The 13,690-nt window shown below is 45.7% G+C and overlaps 1 protein-coding gene across 3 annotated transcripts in view; it reads right to left on the minus strand.

Annotated features, from left to right (window-relative positions):
• The window catches only part of usp2a (ubiquitin specific peptidase 2a), a 123,088-nt gene that overhangs the window by 75,992 nt on the left and 33,406 nt on the right, over positions 1–13,690 (minus strand). The window contains exon 1 of one of the 3 annotated variants that reach the window (XM_043677741.1): positions 1,725–1,811. The exons of the other annotated variants lie outside the window; for them this stretch is intronic. The gene's annotated coding sequence lies outside the window, so the exon portion shown is untranslated. Of the gene's footprint in view, positions 1–1,724; positions 1,812–13,690 lie in introns of those variants that run through there. 3 annotated transcript variants of the gene reach the window in all.

A 13,690-nucleotide genomic window follows, 5' to 3' on the forward strand; every position in this document is an offset into this window, starting at 1 on the left:
CGCACTGTCGGAGGGTCAGTGCTGAGGGAGTGCCGCACTGTCGGAGGGTCAGTACTGAGGGAGTGCTGCACTGTCGGAGGGTCAGTGTTGAGGGAGTGCCGCACTGTCAGAGGATCAGCGCTGAGGGAGTGCCGCACTGTTGAACGTGAAATCTTTTGGATGATCTTGTGGGGTGATGTAAAAGATCTCTCAGCACTTTTTCAGATATAGGAACATACGAACAGTCGTGGGCCATTCTGCCTCTCACGCCTATTCTACAATTTAGTGAAATCATGGTTGATCAGCCTAACACCATATACCGACCTTTGACCCATATCTCTCAATATCCTTGCTTAACAAAAATTTATGTTGCACAGATTTAAAATTAACAACTGATACAGCAATCATCTCTGTATGTGAAGGAGAGTACCAGCCATTTACTGCCCTTGGTGTGTAGAAGCGCTTCTGAACATCTCTCCTGAACACTCTGGCCCTAATTGTTGAACAGTGCCTCCTAGTTTGAGAATCTCTACCCAGGGTAAATAGTTCATCTTCATTTATTCTGTCTTTTCCTATTGAAAGCTTGAAGACTTGGATCAGACCTAACCCTTTACCTTCTAAATTCTAGAGAAAGCAGGCCTAATTTGTATAATCTCTCCTCATAATGTAACCCCTGAAATCTAGTCTCATTCTTGTAAACCTAAGTTGTAATCTGTTCAAAACCAATAAAGTGTGGTGCCCGGATCTGCCCTCAGTACTGCAAGTGGGGTCTAATCAGGATTTTGTATAACTGCAGCAAAACAGCTGCATTCTTTTACTCCAGTCATCGCGATATAAACACCAGCATTCCATTCGCGTTCTGGATTATTTTCTGCATTTTAAAGATGCACATAGATGCCAAGTCTCTTTGGATGTCCATTGTGTTTAACTTCATTCCATCTAGAAATTATCCTGATTTATCCTTTCTTGGTTGTGGGCATCTTCTCTGGTGATTATTTGTACCTGAACATCATTAGACCTGATTGTCTGGTCATCGTTGTTGCTCTGTGTGGGCTGCTGACATGAGCAACTTTTGCAAAGCAGCAGCCCACACAGAGCAACAACGATGACCAGACAATCAGGTCTAATGATGTTCAGGTACAAATAATCACCTGGACACCAGGTAATTATTTATAGTTTCACAGTTTACAACATGCTTAATTGGTTGCAAAATGCTTTGGGGCACTCTGAGGTTGTTACTGGTATCACTGAAATGCAAGTCATGTTCTCTTCATTGGTTTGTGCAAGAAACCAGCCAACATGAACTGACAGTGAGAATCAGAAACTATTCAAGCGAATCTCTGTCAAACGAGCCGATGAGGTCAGAGTCATTCTGACTACAACAAAAACGCTTGAATTCAACAATCCAGTCGAAGGTAGAACCACTTTCAAACTGCCAGACTTTACGAGGTTTCTCTGCCTAACTCTAGATTACTTCGGTATATTTTCTCCCTGCTTTATTCTTTGAGTCTGCTCCAAGTAGTAGAGATTGTACACAGGAAGCTGCTGTGGCTGACAGTGGCCTACATACAGGCTCCACAATACCTGCTCACTTTGCCCCTCTGCGCCAAGTTACTTGCTTGGCCTCCCTCCGTGGTGCTATGCCTGAGACCACAAACGCCCAGTGACCCACTTGGTGCAGTCCAGCTGTGATTTCAGTGCCACGCTCAGGGGACAGGGGAGTTACCGTCTTTTCGATTCCTAACCTTGTTGTCACGGTGTTGATGTTTCCGCACCTCCACACTGCTCCTGCAGACTGAGGGTCCCGGCTTTAAAGCAACACAATTCGGCTCTGTTCCCGACTGCTTTCCAACAGAGGAACAGAAGCCTGTGAAGGCCATGTAACCGTGGAAACAAGCTGTTGCAGAGAGAACATGAGGCAGAAGCCAAAGTAAAGCTGTTGAACGCTGCGTGCCCCTGTAACTGAGCCAGGAAACTGGCATGGGACCAGCAGCTCCAGTCAGCACAGAACTTTTTATCAACAGAGAGACAGCAGAAGTGGCTGGAAAATAGTGTTCTCCTTGGAATGTGTGTGTGTCTGAGACCGACAGCGTATGAGTGTGAGTGTGTGTGTGTGTCTGTAAGACCGACAGCGTATGAGTGTGAGTGTGTGTGTGTCTGTGAGTGAGATGCAAGTGAGAGAGACAATGAAAACCCAGGAAGGGGTCATCGTGGACATAGAGGATTCACTCAGACCTCAGATTCCTCAGGAATCTAAAATACAACGAAGGAAAAGCTGCAAAATCTCTCACACGGCACATGGTAAGGTGATGGAGTTTAAATGAAGTCCAGAAAGTTCAACATCGCGACTGAGACATGTAAAGATGACAAATCTGGACTGAAGCTGATGGGAGACAGTGGGGAAGAGTAGGGGACTGAGGGACTGAGCGGGGGTGGGGGAATCAGAGAGAAGAGGAGATATAGATGGGGAGCTGGAAGTGTGCGGCTTAGAGTCAGAAAGAGAGAGAGAGACAACAGGGAGGATTATAATTCAACTGCTTCCAGAAACCTCATGGCTGCTAAAGCAAATAATAACAGTTGGAAATCTCAAGCTGGCTTTGGGATTTTGTTTGCTCTATCATTCTCAACTCATTGTTGATACAAATAGACTGACCAGTGAGGAGGAAATTACTTCAAAAAAACTTAGTTTTGTTGAAATGCAGCACTTGAGAAGTTAAACTAATTTTCATTGTAGGATCTGAAAGCAAACAATGAATCATGAGCAAGGGATGTTTGTCAGGATTGCAAAAAAGGATCCAGTGTAGTGTAGATTACTGGGAAACCAGAGGATTGGAAAGCCTTTAAAAACCAGCAGGAGAAAACTGAAACAAGCAATAAGGAGGGAGAAGATGAAATCGGAGGAAAAACAGCTGCACAAAACAGGATCGCAAAAACGTTTTGATATATGAACAGTAAGTAAGAGTGGCCATTGGATTGGTGGCAAATGAAGCTGAGAAATAGGAATGGAGAACAAATGAATTGAGGAGGAACTGAGTAGGCACTTTGCATCAGTTTTCATAATGCAAGACACCAGCAGTATAGCAGAACTTCAAGAGAGAGTCAGACTGGAGGTGAGTATACTGCCATCGCTTAGGAGAAGGTGCTGGGGAAACTGAAGAATTTGAAGGTCGATAAATCACCCGAACCAAATGGATGAGACTTCAGAGTTCTGAAGGAGACAGCTGAGGAGATGATGGAGGCATTGGTGGTGATCTTTCAAGAATACATATATATATTTTTTTTCCACGCACAATTTCCCTACGCAATCCTTGATCGGCCCTACCAAATCCCTGATCATTCTCTTAATCCTCACGTATGAGTAAAATGCCTTTGGGTTCTCCCTAATCGTTCCTGTCAAGCCCCCTCCGGCTCTCCTCAGTCCATTTCTGAGCTCCTTTCTAGTAAGCCTGGAATCCTCTATACGGCAATAGACCAGGAGCCCAGTGTTATACAGCAATAGACCAGGAGCCCAGTGTTATACAGCAGTAGTCCATTAGCCCAGTATTATACAGCAGTAGCTGAAAATGTGTTGCTGGAAAAGCGCAGCAGGTCAGGCAGCATCCAGGGAACAGGAGAATCGACGTTTCGAGCATAAGCCCTTCTTCAGGAAGGAGGACTGAAGAAGGGCTTATGCCCGAAACATCGATTCTCCTGTTCCCTGGATGCTGCCTGACCTGCTGCGCTTTTCCAGCATCACATTTTCAGCTCTGATCTCCAGCATCTGCAGACCTCACTTTCTCCTCCATTATACAGCGGTAGTCCATTAGCCCAGTGTTATACCGCAGTAGTCCATTAGCCCAGTGTTATACAGCAGTACACCAGTAGGCCAGTGTTATAAAGCAGTAGTCCATTAGCCCAGTGTTATACAGCAGTAGTCCAGTATCCCAGTATTACACGGCAGTAGTCCAGTAGCCCAGTGTTATACAGCAGTAGTCCAGTATCCCAGTATTACATGGCAGTAGTCCAGTAGCCCAGTGTTATACCGCAGTAGTCCATTAGCCCAGTGTTATACCGCAGTAGTCCAGTAGCCCAGTGTTATACAGCAGTACACCAGTAGGCCAGTGTTATAAAGCAATAGTCCATTAGCCCAGTGTTATACCACAGTAGTCCAGTAGCCCAGTGTTACAAAAGTAGTCCAGTATCCCAGTATTACACGGCAGTAGTCCAGTAGCCCAGTGTTATACCGCAGTAGTCCAGTAGCCCAGTGTTATACAGCAGTAATCCAGTATCCCAGTGTTACACAGCAGTAGTCCAGTAGCCCAGTGTTATACGGCAGTAGATCAGTAGCCCAATGTTACACGGCAGTTGTCCAGTAGCCCAGTGTTTTACAGCAATAGACCATTAGCCCAGTGTTGTAGAGCAGTAGACTAGTAGCCCAGTGATATACCGCAGTAGTCCAGTAGCCTAGTGTTATACAGCAGTAGACCAGTAGCTCAGTGTTACACAGCAATAGTCCATTAGCCCAGTGTTATACCGCAGTAGTCCAGTAGGCCAGTGTTATACAGCAGTAGACCAGTAGCCCAGTATTATACAGCAGTAGACCAGTATCCCAGTGTTACACGGCAGTAGTCCAGTAGCCCCGTGTTATGCCGCAGTAGTGCAGTAGCCCAATGTTACACGGCAATAGACCATTAGCCCAGTGTTATACAGCAATAGACCATTAGCCCAGTGTTATACAGCAATAGACCATTAGCTCAGTGTTACACCACAGTAGACCAGTAGCCTAGTGTTATACGGCAGTAGTCCAGTAGCCCAGTGTTATACAGCAATAGTCCAGCAGCCCAGTGTTATACAGCAGTAGACCAGTGGCCCAGTGTTATACAGCAGTAGACCAGTAGCCCAGTGTTATACAGCAGTGGTCCAGGAGCCCAGTGTTATACAGCAGTAGACCAGTACCCGATGCTGTACCACAGTAGACCAGTGTTATACAGCAATAGACCAGTAGCCCAGTGTTATACAGCATTAGACCATCAGCCCAGTGTTGTATAGTAGTAGTCCAGCAGCCCAGTGTTATACGCAGTAGACCAGTAGCCCAGTGTTATACAGCAGTGGTCCAGTAGCCCAGTGTTATACAGCAGTAGACCAGTACCCGATGCAGTACCACAGTAGACCAGTGTTATACAGCAGTAGTCCAGTAGCCCAGAGTTATACCGCAGTAGACTAGTAGCCCAGTGTTATACAGCAATAGACCATTAGCCCAGTGTTATACAGCAATAGACCATTAGCCCAGTGTTATACAGCAATAGACCATTAGCTCAGTGTTACACCACAGTAGACCAGTAGCCTAGTGTTATACAGCAGTAGACCAGTAGCCCAGTGTTATACAGTAGTGGTCCAGTAGCCCAGTGTTATACAGCAGTAACCAGTACCCGATGCTGTACCACAGTAGACCAGTGTTATACAGCAATAGACCATTAGCCCAGTGTTATACGGCAGTAGACCATTAGCTCAGTGTTACACCACAGTAGACCAGTAGCCTAGTGTTATACAGCAGTAGACCAGTAGCTCAGTGTTATACGGCAGTAGTCCAGTAGCCCAGTGTTATACAGCAATAGACCAGTAGCCCAGTGTTATACAGTAGTAGACCAGTAGCCCAGTGTTATACAGCAGTAGTCCAGTGGCCCAGTGTTATACAGCAGTGGTCCAGTAGCCCAGTGTTATACAGCAGTAGACCAGTACCCAATGCTGTACCACAGTAGACCAGTGTTATACGGCAGTAGTCCAGAATCCCAGTGTTACAGGGCAGTAGTCCAGTAGCCCAGTGTTATAAAGCAGTAGTACATTAGCCCAGTGTTATACCGCAGTAGTCCAGTAGCCCAGCGTTATACAGCAATAGACCATTAGTCCAGTGTTGTATAGTAGTAGTCCAACAGCCCAGTGTCATACAGCAATAGACCAGTAGCTCAGTGTTATACAGCAATAGATCATTAGCCCAGCGTTATACAGCAGTAGTCCAGTAGCTGAATGTTACATGCTAGTAGACCAGTAGCCCAGTGTTATACAGCAGTAGCGTTGTAGCCCAGTGTTATACAGCTAGCCCAGTGTTGTACGGCAGTCGTCCAGTGGCCCAGTGTTATACAGCAGTAGTCCAGTAGCCCAATGTTACACAGCAGTAGCCCAGACTTATACCACAGTAGACCAGTAGCCCAGAGTTGTACTGCAGTAGTCCAGTAGCACAGAGTTATACCGCAGTAGTGAAGTAGCCCAGTGTTATACAGCAATAGACTTGTAGCCCAGTGTTATACAGCAGTAGACCAGTAGCCCAGTGTTACACAGCAGTAGACAAGTAGCCCAGTGTTATACAGCAGTAGACCAATAGCCCAGTGTTACCCAGCAGTAGGCCAATTGCCCAGTGTTATATTGCAGTAGACCAGTAGCCCAGTGTTACACAGCAGTAGTCAAGTAGCCCAGTGTTATACAGCAGTAGGCCAATTGCCCAGTGTAATACCGCAGTAGACCAGTTGCCCAGTGTTACACAGCAGTAGTCCAGTAGCCCAGTGTTATACAGCAAAAGTCCAGTAGCCCAATGTTATACAGCAAAAGTCCAGTAGCCCAATGTTACATGGTAGTAGCCCAGTGTTATACAGCAGTAGACCAGTAGCCCAATGTTACACGGCCATAGTCCAATAGCCCAGAGTTATACCGCAGTAGACCAGTAGCACAGTGTTATACAGCAGTAGACCAGTTGCCCAGTGTTATCCAGCAGTAGTCCAGTAGCCCAGTGTTACCCAGCAGTAGGCCAATTGCCCAGTGTTATACAGCAGTAGTCCAGTAGACCAGTGTTATACAGCAGTAGTCCAGTAGCCTAATGTTACATGGTAGTAGGTCAGTAGCCCAGTGTTATACAGTAGTGCTGTAGCCCAGTGTTATACAGCTAGCCCAGTGTTATACCGCAGTAGTCCAGTGGCCCAGTGTTATACAGAAGTAGTCCAGTAGCCCAATGTTACATGGTAGTAGACCAGTAGCCCAGTGTTATACAGTAGTGCTGTAGCCCAGTGTTATACAGCTAGCCCAGTGTTATACCGCAGTAGTCCAGTGGCCCAGTGTTATACAGCATTTGTCCAGTATCCCAGGGTTATACAGCAGTAGACCAGTATCCTAGTGTTACATGGCAGTAGTCCAGTAGCCCAATGTTACAGGGCAGTAGTCCAGTAGCCTAACGTTACACGGCAGTAGACCAGTAGCCCAATGTTAGACGGCAGTTGTCCAGTAGCCCAGTGTTATACAGCAGTAGTCCAGCAGCCCAATGTTACACAGCCGTAGCCCAGAATTATACCACAGTAGACCAGTAGCCCAGAGTACCGCAGTAGTCAAGTAGCACAGAGTTATACCGCAGTAGTGAAGTAGCCCAGTGTTATACAGCAGTAGACCAGTAGTCCAGTGTTACACCGCAGTAGACCAGTAGCCCAGTATTATCCAGCAGTAGGCCAATTGCCCACTGTTATACCGCAATAGACCAGTAGCCCAGTAATATACAACAGTAGTCCAGTAGCCCAGTGTTATACGTCAGTACTCCAGTAGCCCAGTGTTTTTACAGCAGTAGACCAGTAGCCCAGTGTTATACAGCAAGACCAGTAGCCCAGTGTTATACCGCAGTAGTCCAGTTGCCCATTGTTACACAGCAGTCGTCCAGTAGCCCAATGTTACACGGCAGTTGTCCAGTAGCCCAATGTTACACGGCCGTAGTCCAGTAGCCCAGAGTTATACCGCAGTAGACCAGTAGCCCAGTGTTATACCGCAGTAGACCAGTAGCACAGAGTTATACCACATTCGTCTAGTAGCCCAGTGTTATACAGCAATAGTGCAGTAGCCCAGTGTTACACCGCATTAGACCAGTAGCCCAGTGTTACCCAGCAGTAGGCCAATTGCCCAGTGTTATAATGCAGTAGACCAGTAGTCCAGTGTTACACAGCAGTAGACCAGTAGCCCAGTGTTGTACGGCAGTAGTCCAGTAGCCCAATGTTACACGGCAGTTGTCCAGTAGCCCAGTGTTATACAGCAGTAGTCCAGTAGCCCAATGTTACACGGCCGTAGTCCAATAGCCCAGAGTTATACCACAGTAGACCAGTAGCCCAGTGTTATACAGCAGTAGACCAGTAGCCCAGTGTTATACGGCAGTAGACCAGTAGCCCAGTGTTATATGGCAGTAGACCAGTAGCCCAGTGTTACACAGCAGTAGACCAGTAGCCCAGTGTTATACGGCAGTAGACCAGTAGCCCAGTGTTATACGGCCGTAGTCCAGTAGCCCTGTGTTACACCGCAGTAGACCAGTAGCCCAGTGTTACACAGCAGTAGACCAGTAGCCCAGTGTTATACGGCAGTAGTCCAGTAGCCCAGTGTTATACAGCAGTAGGCCAATCGCCCAGTGTTTTTACAGCAATAGACCAGTAGCCCAGTGTTGTACGTCAGTAGTCCAGTAGCCCAATGTTACACAGCAGTAGACCAGTACCCAGTGTTTTTACAGCAGTAGTCCAGTTGCCCAGTGTTATACAGCAATAGACCAGTAGCCCAGTATTATACAGCAGTAGACCAGTAGCCCAGTGTTATAAAGCATTAGTCCAGTAGCCCAGATTTATACAGCAGCAGACCAGTAGCCCAGTGTTACACATCAGTAGTCCAGTATCATACAGCAGTAGTCCAGTAGCCCAGTGTTATACAGCAATAGACCAGTAGCCCAGTATTATACAGCAGTAGACCAGTAGCCCAGTGTTACACATCAGTAGTCCAGTAGCCCAGTGTTATACAGCAGTAGACCAGTAGCCCAGTGTTATAAAGCATTAGTCCAATAGCCCAGATTGAAACAGCAGTAGTCCAGTAGCCCAGTGTCATATAGCAGTAGTCCAATAGCCCAATGTTACACAGCAGTAGGCCAATTGCCCAGTGTTATGCCGCAGTAGACCAGTAGTCCAGTGTTACATAGCAGTAGACCAGTAGCCCAGTGTTATACGGCAGTAGTCCAGTAGCCCAGTGTTGTACGACAGTAGTCCAGTAGCCCAGTGTTGTACGTCAGTAGTCCAGTAGCCCAGTGTTATACAGCAGTAGTCTAGTAGCCCAGTGTTATAAAGCAGTAGTCCAGTAGCCCAGTGTTATAAAGCAGTAGTCCAGTAGCCCAGTGTTATAAAGCATTAGTCCAGTAGCCTAGATTTATACAGCAGTAGTCCAGTAGCCTAGTGTTATACGGCAGTAGTCCAGTAGCCTAGTGTTATACAGCAGTAGGCCAATTGCCCAGTGTTATACGGCAGTAGTCCAGTAGCCCAGTGTTATACGGCAGTAGTCTAGTAGCCCAGTGTTATACAGCAGTAATCCAGTAGCCCAGTGTTACACAGCAGTAGTCCAGTAGCCCAGTGTTACACAGCAGTAGTCCAGTAGCCCAGTGTTATAAAGCGGTAGTCCAGTAGCCCAGTATTATACAACAATAGACCAGTAGCCCAGTGTTATCCAGCAGTAGACCAGTAGCCCAGTGTTATACAGCAGTAGACCAGTAGCCCAGTGTTACACAGCAGTAGGCCAATAGCCCAGTGTTATACGGCAGTAGTCCAGTAGCCCACTGTTATACGGCAGTAGACCAGTAGCCCAGTGTTATACAGCAGTAGACCAATAGCCCAGTGTTATACGGCAGTAGACCAGTATCCCAGTGTTATAAGGCAGTAGACCAGTAGTCCAGTGTTACACAGCAGTAGACCAATAGCCCAGTGTTATATGGCAGTAGTCCAGTAGCCCAGTGTTATACGGCAGTAGTCTAGTAGCCCAGTGTTATACAGCTGTAGTCCAGTAGCCCAGTGTTATCCAGCAGTAGACCAGTAGCCCAGTGTTATCCAGCAGTAGTCAGTTACCCAGTGTTATACAGATGTATTCCAGTAGCCCAGTGTTACACAGCAATAAACCAGTAACTCAGTGTTCTACGGCAGTAGTCCAGTAGCCCAATGTCACACAGCAGTAGACCGATAGCCCAGTGTTATACAGCAGTAGTCCAGTAGCCCAGTGTTATACAGCAGTAATCCAGTAGCCCAGTGTTACACGGCAGTAGTCCAGTAGCCCAGTGTTATAAAGCGGTAGTCCAGTAGCCCAGTGTTATACAACAATAGACCAGTAGCCCAGTGTTATACAGCAGTAGACCAGTAACCCAGTAGCCCAGTGTTATACAGCAGTAGACCAGTAACCCAGTAGCCCAGAGTTATACTAGGTAAAAACAATGACTGCAGATGCTGCAAACCAGATTCTGGAGTAGTGTGGTGCTGGAAGAGCACAGCAGGTCAGGCAGCATCCGAGGAGCAGTAAAACGACGTTTCAGGCAAAAGCCCGAAACGTCAATTTTACTGCTCCTCAGATGCTGCCTGAACTGCTGTGCTTTTCTAGCACCAGTCTAATCTTGGCCCAGAGTTATATGACAACAGATCAACAGCCCAGTGTTAAACAGCAGTATTTTGGATTAGTGGTGCTGGAAGAGCACAGCAGTTCAGGCAGCATCCGAGGAGCAGCAAAATCGACGTTTCGGGCAAAAGCCCTTCATCTTTATTCCTGATGAAGTGCTTTTGCCCGAAACGTCGATTTTACTGCTCCTCGGATGCTGCCTGAACTGCTGTGCTCTTCCAGCACCACTAATCCAGAATCTGGTTTCCAGCATCTGCAGTCATTGTTTTTACCTTATACAGCAGTATAGCAATAGCCCAGTGTTATACAGCAGTCGTCCCTTAGCCCGGAGTTATACAGCAGTAGACCGTAGCCCAGTGTTATACAGCAGTAGGCCAATAGCCCAGTGTTATACGGCAGTAGTCCAGTAGCCCACTGTTATACGGCAGTAGTCTAGTAGCCCAGTGTTATACAGCTGTAGTCCAGTAGCCCAGTGTTATCCAGCAGTAGACCAGTAGCCCAGTGTTATACAGCAGTAGACCAATAGCCCAGTGTTATACGGCAGTAGACCAGTAGCCCAGTGTTATATCGCAGTAGTCCAAGAGCCCAGTGTTACACAGCATTAGTCCAAAACCCCAGTGTACATAGCTGGAGTCCAGTAGCCCAGTGTTATACAGCAGTAGTCCAGTAGCCCAGAGTTGTACAGCAGTAGTCCAGTAGCCCAGTGTTACCTGGCAGTAGTTCAGTAGTCCTTGAATGCCTTGCTCTGTTGAAGCACCGTATGATAACTAGGTCCTTGCTTGCTATGGTCTGCCTGTACTGCTCGCAAAATGAGGCTTTTCACTGTACATGTGACTACAATAAGTCAGACCAAATCAGCCTTCTCTGCTCTCAGGAAACCAGCTCCTGCCTACCCAATTTCTCTTCATAGTTAAACTGTGTAATGTCCGACAACATACTGGTGAATCTCCTGCAGCTTCTGGCCTGGTATTCCAGCAGACTAGCATAGTGGTCTTGCAGCAATACTGTATTTCCCATAGCTAGGAGCTGTGAATTTAACTAAGGTGGATTTAGGTCTTAATTGTTTTTCTTATCTATGCGTTATGATGTTAATCCACACACCACTGTATGGCGACTTAAGCACTGTTCACTGTATTTTTATTGTAAAAAGTACAAGCGACAATAAATTACTAATCTATTCAATTGTGTACATTCTCTAACGCAATGAAATCCTTCCCGTAGTGCCATGACCAGAACCACACACAGTACTCCAATTGTGGCCAAGCTAACAATATATCGATCATGTACTGTTATATAATGTAGTCCCAAACACCAGTGCAGATAGAGCACAGGTTGCAAATTAATAATTATTGTACAAATTAAAATTCCCTTTTAATTGTTCTGTGATTTCCAGCACTCCCCCTATATTAGTCAGACTAACACACAATCTTAGTATTGATGAGTCACAGTGTTAGATGATATGCTGTAGGCAGGGTATTGAATTTTGAGTTGGTGAGTGAAGAATATGTGGAGTATGAAATTAAGAACAAATGTTCAAAGTAGAGGAGATATTGTTTGCAAGCCAGAATGTACAGCAGCCTAACAGACAAGATATTTCACCCCACAATAACATAACTAAAAACATGATTCGGAGATGCCGGTGTTGGACTGGGGTGTACAAAGTTAAAACTCACACAACACCAGGTTATAGTCCAACAGGTTTAATTGGAAGCACACTAGCTTTCGGAGCGACGCTCCTTCAATCACCTGATGAAGGAGCATCGCTCCGAAAGCGAGTGTGCTTCCAATAACCTGGTGTTGTGTGATTTATAACTAAAAACAGGTTGAGTAACTATCTAGAGCAGGACAGCTAAATGTCAGATGGACCATGACAATTCAACAATGGTCAGAAAAATTCATAGTTAAAAATCACATAACACCAGGTCATAGTCCAACAGGTTTATTTGAAAGCACCAGCATTCGGAGCACTGAAAGCTAATGCTTCCAAATAATGCTGTTGGACTATGACCTGGTGTTGTGTGATTTTTAACTTTGTCCACCCTAGTCCAACACTGGCTCCTCCACATCAGAACAACTCATGAGAAGGGAAGCAATACACTATTGCAGATGGGTGGAACTAATTATTGATAGAATAGCCAATCACATCATGAACATCCCCCGTTTGGAAACATTCAGAGAGAGTTTGTATGTTAAGATGTTCAGAAGTCACAGCAACCGAAAATACTGATAGACTGTTCTGAGGGCCAGAGAAAACATACAAATCCTAAAATAAATGTGCCAGCCGTCCAATTCCACACTTTGACATGCCATCAACATGTAATTATACATATACATGTCCTCAACACAACCTTCCAAAGCAAATCTAACAGCAGAGGAACGACTTATTAGCAGCAGCAAAATTCAATTTACTTCAGCCAATGGTTTCAGCCTTTTCATTTTCAAATTTCCAAGTGTGTTCCGAATTCTAAAGTTTTTCAAATAGGGAGATGTTGATAAAATCTGGAATAGAATGTGATTCTCAGTAAGTAGCTCAGTCAGATCTACAATTCACATTTTCTCTTCCAGTTCTCAAACCAAAATCTCAGTAATGACACTGGACTAGAGAGGTGACAATTGTTCCATTCCCTAGTGACAGGATCTCTCCGGATGTTTGTTATGGCAGAAAAATGTTTGACATTAAAGTATGTAAAAATGCCAGATGTTGTAACAGACTGATTGATCAGTAACTCCATCGCAGACAGCAGGAAACATTGACAAGAATGATCTGAGCATGAAGGTCCAGCGACAACTCTGTGTGAGGTTTGTTGTTGAGCCACCTTTGTTTTGGAAAGTATTTTGCCCAGGGACAGAATCCATAAAGAGACAACACAGTGAACATGAGCTCTCTGTTCATTCAAACTCCCAGGAAAAATTAGCCAAGAGAGAACTCAGAACTAGATCATTGCTCTTCTATTTGGGATCTTGGGAAATAAAACAGGGCAGGTGACTGAGGAGTCAGTGGGGGAGCACTTTGGGGCCAGCGACCATAATTGTATTCATTTTAAAATAGTGATGGAAAAGAACTAGATCATTGCTCTTCTATTTGGGATCTTGGGAAATAAGGCAGGGCAGGTGACTGAGGAGTCAGTGGGGGAGCACTTTGGGGCCAGCGACCATAATTGTATTCATTTTAAAATAGTGATGGAAAAGGTTAGACCAGATCTAAAAGTTGAAGTTCTAAATTGGAGAAAGGCCAATTTTGACGGTGTTAGGCAAGAACTTTCAAAAGCTGATTGGAGGCAGATGTTCGCAGGTAAAGGGA

The sequence above is a fragment of the Chiloscyllium plagiosum genome, chromosome 36 (assembly GCF_004010195.1).
Source record: "Chiloscyllium plagiosum isolate BGI_BamShark_2017 chromosome 36, ASM401019v2, whole genome shotgun sequence".
Classification (NCBI taxonomy): domain Eukaryota; kingdom Metazoa; phylum Chordata; class Chondrichthyes; order Orectolobiformes; family Hemiscylliidae; genus Chiloscyllium; species Chiloscyllium plagiosum.